The 13,412-nt window shown below is 42.8% G+C and overlaps 1 protein-coding gene across 1 annotated transcript in view; it reads left to right on the forward strand.

Moving 5' to 3' along the window:
• The first annotated feature begins 3,470 nt into the window (after positions 1-3,470).
• Positions 3,471-13,412, forward strand: part of LOC110259857 (cytochrome P450 3A29-like) — a 133,251-nt gene continuing 123,309 nt past the window's right edge. The window contains exons 1-2 of the mRNA XM_085016564.1: positions 3,471-3,563; positions 5,612-5,689. The gene's annotated coding sequence lies outside the window, so the exon portion shown is untranslated. The remainder of the gene's footprint in view (positions 3,564-5,611; positions 5,690-13,412) is intronic.

Below are 13,412 nucleotides of genomic sequence, written 5' to 3' on the forward strand. Positions count from 1 at the left end.
AAAGCCATTTAAATATGTAAAAAGAAGGGGACAAAAGAGTTCTGTGTCAGCAGACTTCCGCATTTTAATTATTTTTCAGCTACAATGGAACTGACACTTCCTCCTCTGGCTAACAAAAAATCTATTCCATAACTTGTCATATTTATGATTGACTGTTTTAGTTGCTGGTTGAAGCGTTTAGGAGCTCCTATGAGGGAACACTACTACAGGGCCCGTGAAGGGTCAGGCAGCTGACTGGGCAAGGTCACAGGTTCCCTTCACTCGAAACCACCAGGGGGCGACTTGCAGATCCAGGCCTCAAGCCCCTCAGGTCCTGGACCAGAGTCTGGTCCAGTCTGGGCTCCTTGAGGAGGGAAACACATAACATCTTTTTTTTGTTTTGTTTTGTTTTTTGTCTTCATGATTTTATTTTTTTTTAAATTTTTTAAATTTTCTTTTCTTTTCTTTTCTTTTATTTATTTATTTTATTTTTTTATTTTCCCACTGTACAGCAAGGGGGAAACACATAACATCTAACACGACTTCACTAGATGAGGCGCCTGAGGCTGAGGGGGGTTGCATAACTCACACAGGGCCCACTCATGAGTCACATCCTGTGGTTCCCTACTCACCAGCTGTCTACACAGCAAAGAGCACAGGGGTGCCTGGAGACCATAGCGAGCTCAGGGGCCTCCTGGGCCAGGTTCCCAACTGCAGTTTGCTTGTCACCCTCTAGCTCAGGCATATTGTCACAAATTTTTAAACATTGTGTCTCTGGGGTAGCGCAGCGTCAAAATTCCGGGAATTTTACTACTTTGCAACCACTTTGATGATTTTATATATACATATGAGCATGTGTTGCTGAGAATGTGGGGAAATTAGAACCCTTGTTCATTGCTGATGAGGTTGGAATCTGGTGTGCCATGTGAAGGAAAGAGCTCCTTAGAAAGGTTAGCCAGGAATTACCATATGACCCAATAGTTTCACTTCCAGGTGGAACTAAAACTAAGAGACTTGAAAACTGCTTTCCAAAAGAAATACAAGAATGCACATCTTTGAAGCAGCACTATTCACAGTAGCCAAAGGGTGCAAACAGGGCAGATCAATGGATGATGGATAAACGTGTCATGGCATGTCCATAACATACAATAAAACCAACCGATCTTTAAAGCAGGACCAAAAAAAGTTCCACCCCACCGCCCCCCCTTTAGTATGCGTTGTGCATCTGTATTAACCAGACCTGCTTAGAAGACACGAGAATACCCGATCAGGCGTCAAGAACGATTCCTCTTAGCTTCAGCAAGATACCTTTCTTAGGAGAAAACATTCCCGCTCCATATTGCAAGGGGTCGTGACAACTGGCTGCTCACTTTGTGCAGATCTGGGTTGTGTCAACCATCAACACCTCATTTGATGTATAACCCTTTGTCTCAAAAGCAGGTATAACTGTGCTTTGACCTGAAATGGGCAGAGCAGTTCTCAGAGCTTCCTGAAGGGCTCTCCCTCAGGTTATGATCCTCAGATTGGCTCAAATAGAATTTTCTTTTTCTGATTGACCATCAGTGAAGTTTTCATCAATATTTGCATGGCAGAGTCGGCAGGATATCAGACCCCCCCCTCCCCGGGGTCTTTCTCAAGTGGGTTTTTGGTACCAGCACAGGCCCTTAGAGCCCCACCAACATCTCGGGCTGCTGAGGTTTTCCAGTGAGTTCTCATATCTGCTCTCGGAGTCTCGCTGTTTTCATATGCTGATCCTAAAGATTTTAATATTTTTAAATTTAATTTTATTGAAGTATAATTGATTTCCAATGTTGTGTTAACTTCAGGCGTACAGCAAAGATTGATCATACATATAAATACAGCCATTATTTTTTTTCCCATATAGGTTATTACAAACTATTGAGTAGATATGTCCTGTGCAAATCTACTGTCTAGATCCTAAACATTTTATTTGAGCTATTTTGCTTTAATGCTTGGAGTCTGGGAGATTCCCTCATGGCTCAAAGAGTTAAGGATCCAGCTTTGTCAGTGCTGTGGCTCTAGCTATAGCTGTGTCACTGTTTCTATCCCTGGTTGGGAACTTGTGCTTGCCTTGGGTGCAGCCCACCTTCCCCCCCCCCCCCAAAAAAAGGGAGTCTGAAGGGACAATAATGCATTTCCTAGGCAGGGACTTAGAGGGTTCTGGCAGAAGGTCTGGGAAATATAGGTAGCAGCTTTTTGTTAAATTTGGGTTAAATTAGGGGACAAAAATCGTTATCTGCTCAGAAAAAAAAAAAAAAAGAGTTGAATGGATCTCTAGCTCGTTGGGGACCTAGACTCAGAAGTGAAATCTAGCAGGGCCCTGTGGGCTCCTTGGCACAAGCCTTTCTCCCCCCATTTCTTAGTTTTAGAAAATGGGCCTCATTAACCTCCACGACGGGAACTCCCAGAGTGAACTTCCTCTTTGTGGCAGGATTCCTGTAGGGTTGCTGCTCTTCCCCAGGATGGAGCCTCAGACACTCGGTTCTCTGTCACCCAGGGACATCTTGCGGCAGAAGAAGCAAATTTCCCTTATTCTTTGGAGTTGAGTAATTCAGTCTCTCATTTCACTGGCAAATGGGACCTCCACAAGATGCTTGAGTTCTTCTGCAGAACTAAAGCCCCCAACAAATGGAAGACCTTATCAAACATCCTTCATTCCTGGCCCACCAGAACCAGTCCCTGGGCCACTAAGCAAGCACTTTGAAGAAAAACACAAGCTTGCCTCTATCCTGATCCTTACTGTAGCCCTATTTTCCACTCCCCAACTATAAAACCACTTCCTAGTCTCTCCCAAAGGGGGCCCGTTTTTGAGGGTGTTAGCTGGCTTGGCCTCCTTTGCCTGAGAAGGCAATAAATCTATTTTTTTTTCTCCTTTGCCTCAAACTCTGTCTCCATGTGGACAGAGTCTGAGTTTTGGCAACAAAAGCAGCACACATCTGACCCACCACACTGTCCTCAGGGAGTGGTTAAGATCATATCTCAGGAGTTCCCGTCGTGGCCCAGTGGTTAATGAATCCGACTGGGAACCATGAGGTTGCGGGTTCAATCCCTGGCCTTGCTCAGTGGGTTAACGATCCCGCGTTGCCGTGAGCTGTGGTGTAGGTTGCAGACACGGCTGGGATCCCACGTTGCTGTGGCTCTGGTGTAGATCGGTGGCTACAGCTCCGATTCGACCCCTAGCCTGGGAACTCCATATGCCGCGGGAGCGGCCCTAGAAAAAGGTAAAAAGACAAAAAAAAAAAAAAAAAAAAAAGTCATATCTCAGATCTGAAGTCAGATGCCAAATTCATAATGGGAATTGTGCCTCAGGGGCCAAACACCTCCCTGAAGGTCATCCACCTGCGGGAATCCCAGCTGGGTTTATGTAGCACACCTGTGGGACTGATGCTTCCACGTACTTAATTGGGAAGTCGAGGGCATCCCACGTGGAAATGGTCCAGGTAGAGCGTGCCTGGCGTCCCCACGCATGCGCAGTTAGAGAAAGCTGGCGGAAGGAAAGGATTGTCACCCTCTCCGTCCGTCTCCTGCATCCCTGTCTGCAAGGTCTACTGCCAAGAGCAGTGGTAAGAGAGGTTCTTTTTTCTAAAATTAGATGAGCCCGAGAAAATATGGGGAGGGCTAGCTCCTTGGGTCCGTTGAATTGAAATTACCTCTAGATGTTAACATTTTGGAGCTCTCTGAGCTTCACCTGTTGTGCCTATTTTAATTGGTATGCAAAAGCCCCAAAGATTTAAAGATTCCAAAATAGCCTCCTTGGAAGACTTGTTGTACCAGGCTAATGAAAAGTTGGGGATAGAACAGGTGGCCAAAACAAAAAACTCTTGAGGCTGACATAATTATTGCTCCCCGCTTCCTCCTTTATTTGAGGACTCATTCAAGTAATCCACTGTCGAGAGAGGAGGACAAGGTTACCCTTAGAAATGGGACCACCACCTAGGTTGTAGGGGGTCCTCTTGAGGTCAAGGCTGAAGGGAGGATCATCGTGAATTTCCTCAACCCAGGGAAGCTCCTCAGAAGTTACTGTCAATGGATTATCAAGATGCAAGGTCACCTGCCCGACTAAACTCCTGATCAGAGCTGATATTCAGAGCTGAATAGCATTTTTTTTTTTTCGCCTTCTCCATTACGGCAAAGGTACCCAGAGGGAACAAGCAACCTTCCCCTGTGGGTGGCTGGGTATGTCTGTCCTTTGGTAACTTTTAGGTGGCAACTCAAGTCTTTCAGGAATTAAACACACCTGTCCTTCCTTTACAACTTGAGGTTTTTATAGGACCAGAGTTGTGGCTCCACAAACCTTCAAATCACACCAGCTTCTTCCTGAGCACTCCCTAATCTCCCCTCTTCATCTTAAGAGGCTTCTGTGGGGGGAAAAAAATCTTTCCTTAATGTCACAAGTCTCCTCCTAGGAGGAACTTGCCTTTCTCCTTCTATGCCCTTTTATGAGGTGTAAATAAATGTTCTACCTGATCCTCTCTGGGAACTCTTACCTAGGCCCTCTTTCCCACATGCAAATTTCAGGAAGGGAATGCTTATCAGAAAAAAGGGGATGTGGCGTTCCCATCCGTGGCGCCGTGATTAACGAATCCGACTAGGAACCGTGAAGTTGCGGGTTCGATCCCTGGCCTCGCTCAGTGGGTTAAGGATCCAGCATTGCCGTGAGCTTTGGTGTGACTCACAGATGCAGCTCAGATCCTGCATTGCTGTGGCTCTGATGTAGGATGGTGGCCACAGCTCTGATTCAACCCCTGGCCTGGGAGCCTCCATATGTCTCGGGAGTGGCCCTAGAAAAGGCAAAAAGACCAAAAAAAAAAAAAAAAAAAAAAAAGAAAGAAAAAGAAGAAAAGGGGATGAGGAGTTCTCATCCTGGCTCAGTGGTTAACGAACCTGACTAGCATCCGTGAGGATGCGAGTTTGATCCCTAGCCTTGCTCAGTGGGTTAAAGATCTGGGGTTGCTCTGAGCTGTGCTGTAAGCTGCAGATAGGGCTCAGATCCCACATTGCTGTGGCTGTGGCGTAGGCCTGCAGCTGTAGCTCTGATTTGACCCCTAGCCTGGGAACCTCCATATGCCGTGGGTATGGCCCTAAAAATAAAAAAGGCAAAAATAAATTTTATTTTATAAAAATAAAATAATTTTAAAAATAAATTTTACTTAATAAAAATAAAATAATTTTAAAAATAAATTTTACTTTATAAAAATAAAATAATTTTGAAAATAAATTTTACTTTATAAAAATAAAATAATTTTAAAAATAAATTTTACTTTATAAAAATAAAATAATTTTGAAAATAAATTTTACTTTATAAAAATAAAATAATTTTAAAAATAAATTTTACTTTATAAAAATAAAATAATTTTAAAAATAAATTTTATTTTATAAAAATGAAAGAATAAAAAACCATGGGTTCAAGTCCTAATCTGGGTTTAGGCTGGGTTCAGTTCCAGCACATGGGTTCAAGTCCCAACCTGGGTTCTGGCCAGATTGAAGTCATTGCTTTGTGTGCATGTCCTTTGGTACAATATGTGTGCATTCTCTTATATATTTAGCAAGGACTAAACTTACCAAGCCATTGTGTATGCATATACTCAGCTTTATTGGTATTACTTTACAGTTTCCAAAGTGATTTTACCAGTCTGAACTACCATCAATGCTGTTGAAAGATCCTGTTGCATTATTTCTTCATTAACAGGTAACTGTCAGATTTTTTAAATTTTAGAAATTTAGGTGGGTTTGTAGGAGTAGCTTAGTATATTTTAATGTGCATTTCCCTGATGATAAATAATAAGATATGCTTTGCTACCACTTAGATAACTTTATTTGTGAATGCCTATTTAAATCCTTTGACTCATGTTTATATTTCACTTTTGCCTTTGTTTCATTCGTTTATAACCCTTCTTTGTATATTCTGGATATAATTTCTTTGTTAGATATATGATTGCAAATAACCTCCTCCACTCTGTGTGCATTATAGTTCTCTTGTGGGTTTTTTTGATAATTAAAATCATTAATTAATTAATTAATTTATTTATTTTTTTTTTTTGTCTTTTGTCTTTTGTTGTTGTTGTTGTTGCTATTTCTTGGGCCGCTCCCGCGGCATATGGAGGTTCCCAGGCTAGGGGTTGAATCGGAGCTGTAGCCACCGGCCTACGCCAGAGCCACAGCAACGTGGGATCCGAGCCGCGTCTGCAACCTACACCACAGCTCACGGCAACGCCGGATCGTTAACCCACTGAGCAAGGGCAGGGACCGAACTCGCAACCTCATGGTTCCTAGTCGGATTCGTTAACCACTGCGCCACGACGGGAACTCCAAAATCATTAATTTAAATTTAAAAAAGTCCCAACCCGGGCTCTGGCTCAATTGAAGTCATTAAGTGCTGTCAGTTCCAGAAACACAGAAAGAAGAGTTTTGGGTGAAGGAGAAAAAGACACTTTTTATTGCTTTGCCAGGGAAAGGAGGCCCCAGCAGGCTAATGCCTCGAAGAACGTGCCCTGGAGTAGAATTGTCTGGAGTTTTATAGTCTACAAGGAGAAAAACTGGGTTTCTGATAAGAATCAGCATTGGGAAAAACATTCTTCTTTCTTTGGGAGAATCTTCCTCCTGGAAGCTCCTTTGATCATGATCTTGGTGTGATGCTTGTGATGGCCTTCCGAGTTATTGCCCAGAATAACCATCCTTGCAAATAGGTCCTGTGGATCAGAGAACAGAACAAACTGTAACCGACAAGGGGTCCTGGTTCCTCTTCAAGGAATATACACAATATCTTTGAGCCTTTCTGCAGAACGACTTGATGAAGGAATTTCTGGAATCAGCACCAGAATCTGTCCTGAGTTCACTAAACATCAGCTTTGAAAGACAATGCAAGCTTGCCTCTACCCTGATCCTTATCTGTGGCTCTATTTTCCACTCCCCAAACTAATCTCCACCTCCTAATCTCTCCCAAAGTGAGCAGTCTTTAAAGCATTAGCCTGCTGTGGCCCCCTTTTCCTGGAAAGTAATAAAGCTACCCTTTTCTCCTTCACCCAAAATTGTCTCTGCATTTCTATTCGGCAATGGTGAACAAAGGCTGAGTTTTGGCAGCAAAACTAGGAACACGCCTGAAAAACTTCATGTACCAATAATCTTTACCCCATGGGCAATTGTGCTCAGGGTGCCTAAACTTTAGTTTACAGATGATTGTGTTTAGGGTGCAATCCAACGAGGGAGAAGCACCAGGAAGGGCTCCAAACCATGACATTTTAAAGCATTCATTTCTAAAAGAAGCATCAGGTGTCTAAGATTTCTCTTAGGGGTATAAAATGTCTTTATTATTATGTGTGTCCCTTGAGAGGGAACCAGGATTCTTCTGATGAGATTGGAAAGATGATACCAGAATCTGTGTTCTTGTTCACGAAGTCAGAGGAATGAACCCTGCGAACACACAGGCAGCAAGCAAGCAAAGTCTTTATTAAAGAAAAGCAAATAGCTCCCAGGGTTCTTGGGAGGGGGGAGAAGTGCCCCCTTTCTGTATTGTCCTATAGGAGCTTTTCTTCCTTAATGATGGGGGTGGGGTACAGAAAGATGTGGTTTTCTCCCATTGGCCTTGTTCAATGACCTGTATCCATCCTTGTCCAATAGGGTCTTAGGGGTGGAAATGTCCCATAAGTCTCATAGTTTCTTTGTCCTTTTCTTCTCACAAACAGAACTCACAGGGGGAGTTCCCGCTGTGGCACAGTGGTTTTAACGAATCCGACCAGGAACCATGAGGTTTCGGGTTCAGTCCCTGCCCTTGCTCAGTGGGTTAACGATCCGGTGTTGCCGTGAGCTGTGGTGTAGGTTGCAGACGAGGTCGGATCCTGCGTTGCTGTGGCTCTGGCGTAGACCAGTGGCTACAGCTCCGATTGGACCCCTAGCCTGGGAACCTCCACATGCCACAGGAGCAGCCCAAGAAATAGCAAAAAGACAAAAAAAAAAAAACACAAAAAACCTCACAGGGGATTAGGGATTCCTGTCCATCTGAGCCACGGTACACTTGCTCAGTAAACAAGGCCTGCAGGGATGTTACTCCCTGGGGCCCTTAAGCCAAAAACCGTTCATCAGCGGCCATATCAAAGAATGCATCAAAGCCAATGCTCCTGCACTGACGACCTGAGTGAATATTCTGCCTCACTGCCACAGGCTGTACTGTTTCTTTCTTTTTTTTTTTCTCCTTTTTGCTTTTTATGGCAGCACTTACAGCAAATGGAAGTTCTCAGGCTATCATTGCTGACCTACACCACAGCTCATGGCAACACCGGATTCTTAACACACTGAGCGAGGCCAGGGATTGAAACTGCAACCTCATGGATCCTAGTCGGGTTCACTAACCTCTGAGCCCTGAAGGGAACTCCCTGTACTTTTGTTTTTGCATCAGGCTCATCCCTGCTCAGTAATTGTCTGAACCTGTCCCCTTGGAACTCCATGGAAGGCTATGGAGGCTGAAAGAGGCTCATTTCCTAAAAATAAGAAATCAGGGACACAGAAAGGCTTTTGTGCCCGGGAGCCCCATGGGGCCCTGCTCAGTTACAGTTTTGTTGGTTTAATTAATAAAGACATGTCTCTAGAGGCATCGATGTTTATTGATATTTTTACAAAAACTTGGTTTACCAGAGTTTAAATAATTATCCCTGTTAGAAACTTCATCAACAAGAAAAAGAACTTGACATATTGAAACTTTCAAGGAAATTCAGTATGCATGAGATAAGAGTGTTTGGGGGAACACTTAAGGAATCATTGTTTTAGGATTGTCTATCTAAAAAAGTTTGACTAGATTTTTGGTACCTTGGATCTTCACAGTTCTGCTGACTCAAGTTAAATGATTGGAATTCATTTGAGGACCAAGAATGTCCCCTGCCATTTTAGTAAACAAAGACTGTTGCCGTCATCAAGCCATCAGCCACTGCAGCCACGCTAAAACTGACAACACTTATGACTTAAACCCAGCCAGAACCCAAATGGTTTTGTTTTGTTTTGTTGCTTTTTTTCAGGGCCTCACTTGGGGCATATGGAGGTTCCCAAGCTAGGGGACGAATCAGAGCTGCAGCTGCTGGCCTACACCACAGCCACAGCAACCCAGGATCCAAGCCACATCTTTGACCTACACCACAGCTCACGGCAACACTGGATCCTTAACCACTGAGCAAGTCCAGGGATTGAACCCGCATCCTCATGGATACTAGTCAGATGCATTAACCACTGAGCCACAATGGGGACTCCCAGATTAAGGTTTTAAGGGTAAAAAAATCATAATTTGTGTAATTAGTTGTGCAAGGAAAGTGGAATGTGTGTTTTCAGTAAAAGAGAATAAGAGGAATAGAAGTACATTTGTTATGGGAAAAGAAAGCAATTTTGTCCAAAAGCTGATTATTTCTAATTGAGAAAAAAAAAAAAAGAGGTCACACACTAATATGAATATAGAAAATACTAAGGTCACACAATATGGAAGATTTCTGGAAAAGGAGCCCTGAGAAAGGAGCCTTGTGCATGGTCAGGAATAGCTAAGATTAGATTGAATTTTATTGAATGAATGAATTGTCATATTAAAAGTAAGCTGGGGCAAGACTGGAGTGTGTTTTTCTCTCTCTGGTAAGAGGACAAACATTTGAAGGAATATTGAGCTGCTTTTGATAACAGATTCTCTTTCCTGACATTTTGAGCAATTTTTGTATTTGTGTTTGAAATCTTTTGTTGTTACTTTGGTTAAGTATTATTTCACAGTGTCCTCTGATACTACTTGACCAAATCTTTTAATAATTTTTTATTTTTGTCAAATTTCCCAAAGATTGAACTATATATGAAATTCTTTTAACATCTGGCTAACTTTGGGGGGCTTCAGAGGGCCCCTAAAGTATCCTGTAATAGGACATTAAGCTAATGATGTTTATTTGGCATGTTCAGTTACACAGGATGCATTGTCAAAACAGTAGTGATAAGCCCTCTTAGGTTATATGGTATGGGTAAATGCCATAAATATAAATGTTCCAGGAGTTCCCATCGTGGCGCAGTGGTTAACGAATCTGACTAGGAACCATGAGGTTGCGGGTTCAATCCCTGGCCTTGCTCAGTGGGTTAAGGATCTAGTGTTGGCGTGAGCTGTGGTGTAGGTCACAGATGCGGCTCAGATCCTGAGTTGCTGTGGCTGTGGTGTAGGCCGGCAGCTGCAGCTCCAATTCAATGCCTAGCCTGGGAACCTCCATATGCCATGGGACTGGCCCTAGAAAACGCAAAAAGACAAACAAACAAACAAACAAACAAAAAACAAACTAAATAAGTGTTCCAGAATTTATATAAAATTTCTAAAAAGTTGAAAATGTCCTGGCTTAACGCTCCCCATCATAAAATCTGCTTTATTGTCTTTAAAAGTTTTGTCTTACAACAATAACCAAATTTATTTGTTTTTTTTTCAATTTGGGTTTTTTTCGTGTTTTTTTTTAGTTTTTTTTTTTCCTTACCCCAGTTTATTTGTAATCAGTTCTTTCACGGTGACTTTTTACATCTCTTGTCAATTATAGATATTTATTGTTGTACACGGATGCTTTTTGCAAAAATATTTCCCTTCCAAAAGATCTAGAGACAGGACCTTTTGCAAGAATTTTTCTGATAATTTTCAAATCATATAGCTGAACTGGGGGAGAAATGAAGGCATTCTAATAGTAAACCCTATGGCTTCATAAACTGCTACAAAAGACTATCAAGAATTACTTACACAGGGCTGTTTAATTTTTAATTTCCAGCTATAAGGAATTATTCCCCTTCAACACATTATGACATAAACTTTGTAGGTTTTGTTTGTCGTTGTTGTCTTTTTTGTCTCTTTAGGGCTGCACCTGTGGCACATGGAGGTTCCCAGGCTAGGGGTCCAATCGGAGCTGTAGCTGCCGGCCTACACCACAGCCACAGCAACGTGGGATCTGACCTGTGTCTGTGACCTACACCACAGCTCACAACAATGCTGGATCCTTAACCCACTGAGTGAGGCCAGGGATCGAACCTGCAACCTCATGGTTCCTAGTTGGATTTGTTTCCGCTGATCCCCAATGGGAACTCCATGACATGAACGCTGTAAGCAGTATTGAAACGTTGCTTTTCTCTGATCCCTCCATAAACTGGAAACTTTTGTCAGGTCCCAGCAGCCGGATGAATAAGGATGGCTACCTCCTGGCAATTACAGGAAATGTTAAGTTATTTGGGAGACCTCAGGAAGAGAGGAGTTCTTGCAGGTGTATAGAGATCACGGGCAGAATCTGATGGCAAGCCCTCAGGCTGTCATTCCTGGCCTTCAGAAGCCTTTTAAAAGTTCAATTTGAGGTTCCTGATAAGAAGAATTAACATGGCCAAATTAAAAGGAACAGCCTGATCAAGTACACGTATGCAAATAACAGGCCACGTTTCTTGAAACCAGACTTAACTTGCAAAAAAATTAGCCCGCATTTGGCTCTGTTTGGTAGAAATAAGGGTCATTTTAGAGAGAAGGAAAATTATATCTAACTAAGTAGATACTAAGTTGTGGGGTTGTGGTCTTTGAGGTTTTTTGGTACATACTTGCCTAAGAGTCACTTCCCAGATGGCTCCCTGTTGCTATGTTACATTATTAAAGTATAGCCAGATTATTATAAGGGCATTTTAGTTTATTTCTGAAGTTTATCAGAGTGATCTATCTTTGGGTGAAGATCAGAGGACCCAAGACCCACAAACAGGAGGCCATGCATATACTGGGGAAAGTAACACATGAAAGACTCTTTATGGTCATTTTTGGAGGGGCCATGGCAGGCCTCCTTTCCTGAGTGAGTATCCACTTCTATTTATGACACCCCACTCTAAGACCAGCCCTGCCAAATTAGGACAAGATGTAGAAGGCATCTGAAACAGACAGCCGACTCAAGATGCCAGATGAGGCCTATATTCATTGCTTTGATAACTGCTCACACTTTTGCTCATGAAACATACATTTCTATCTTGGGCTTAATCATATGCAAGTTTCAAAAATCAGCCCACTTACCAGATTTGTGGCCAATTACCTGTGTCCAGTACTCCTGGGTTACTTTAGTGTACTTCTCCTCTCCAAGGCTCTAATTTGATGGTCCTTAGAAATTTTTTTTTTTTTGTCTTTTTTCTGTCTTTTTAGGGCCGCACCGTGGCTGATGGAGGTTCCCAGGCTAGGGGTCGAATTGGAGCTGTAGCCACTGGCCTATGCCACAGCCACAGATCCGAACCCTACACCACATCTCACGGCAACACTGGATCCTTAACCCACTGAGCAAGGCCAGGGATCAAACCTACAACCTCATGGTTCTTAGTTGGATTCGTTTCTGCTGTGCCATGATGGGAACGCCAGAAATTTTATTTTAGAAGAAAGGCACTCCAGTACTGTATAAGGTACTGCCACATTTCTATGCGTATCTAGACTGTGCAAACTCTCAATACTCCATTTGATGTATAACCCTTTGCCTCAGAAACCTAGATAAGTGTGCATTGACCTCTAACAGGCAAGGAGTCCTCAGAACTTCCTGTCTCAGCTTATATTCCTCAAATGGATTCAAAAATATTTTTTCACTTCTTTCTTAGATAGGCTACGAATGCTAGTCGAAAATGTGGCCTCTGTACACTGGCACCAATTAAGTCTCAGATACAGAGTTTTGAGGAAGGGAAAGAACAGCTTTATTGCTTTGCCAGGCAAAGGAGGGTGCAGAAGCCTAGTTCCTCCAAACTGTGTCCTGACTTGAGAGGGGATAACAAGGGGTTTTATAAGTTGAGCTCGGACGACAGGGTTATTGATGAAGGTGTCTATATTATTCTTCATCCATAGGTCATCTCAGAGTTGTCAAGGCTGGTGTCAGTGGGTCTGGTGATGGTTTCTGGTTGTCTTTGGGGTTACTGGTCCTTGGCCTTCTCTCTGGAATGAAGATTGCTTACAAGGAAGGGTGTTTGGGTGTGTTTCAGTTACCAAAGAAAACACTAGATGCGATATAAATCTAATTGGAAAGGAACCATTAGTAAAAGAAAGCAATTAAGCAAGGAAGAGATCTTTTGTGAAAATCCAGACACTATTGCAATATAACTCTAACTAAAAAGCAAACATTAGTAATAAGTTAGTGGGCCAAGGCAGGACATAATGTAATGGAGACTGTTTTAACTAGTTTTTCACTGTTAGGATATTTCCTAATCATTAACTCTTGAGTCATCCTTCTGAGACAGAGGGGAGGTCTGGGAGGCTAAAGGAAAAGACTTTTACTTCAAAACAAAAAGATTTAGGTTCTGGGGAGTTCCCGTCGTGGCGCAGTGGGTTAACGATCTGACTAGGAACCATGAGGTTGCGGGTTCGGTCCCTGCCCTTGCTCAGTGGGTTAACGATCCGGCGATGCCGTGAGTTGTGGTGTAGGTCGACAATGAGGCTC

Source organism: Sus scrofa, chromosome 3 (genome assembly GCF_054392235.1).
Source record: "Sus scrofa isolate SSC_HxYL_T2T_F1_AM1 chromosome 3, Sscrofa_HxYL_maternal_Yorkshire_Landrace_v2.0, whole genome shotgun sequence".
In the NCBI taxonomy this organism is placed as follows: domain Eukaryota; kingdom Metazoa; phylum Chordata; class Mammalia; order Artiodactyla; family Suidae; genus Sus; species Sus scrofa.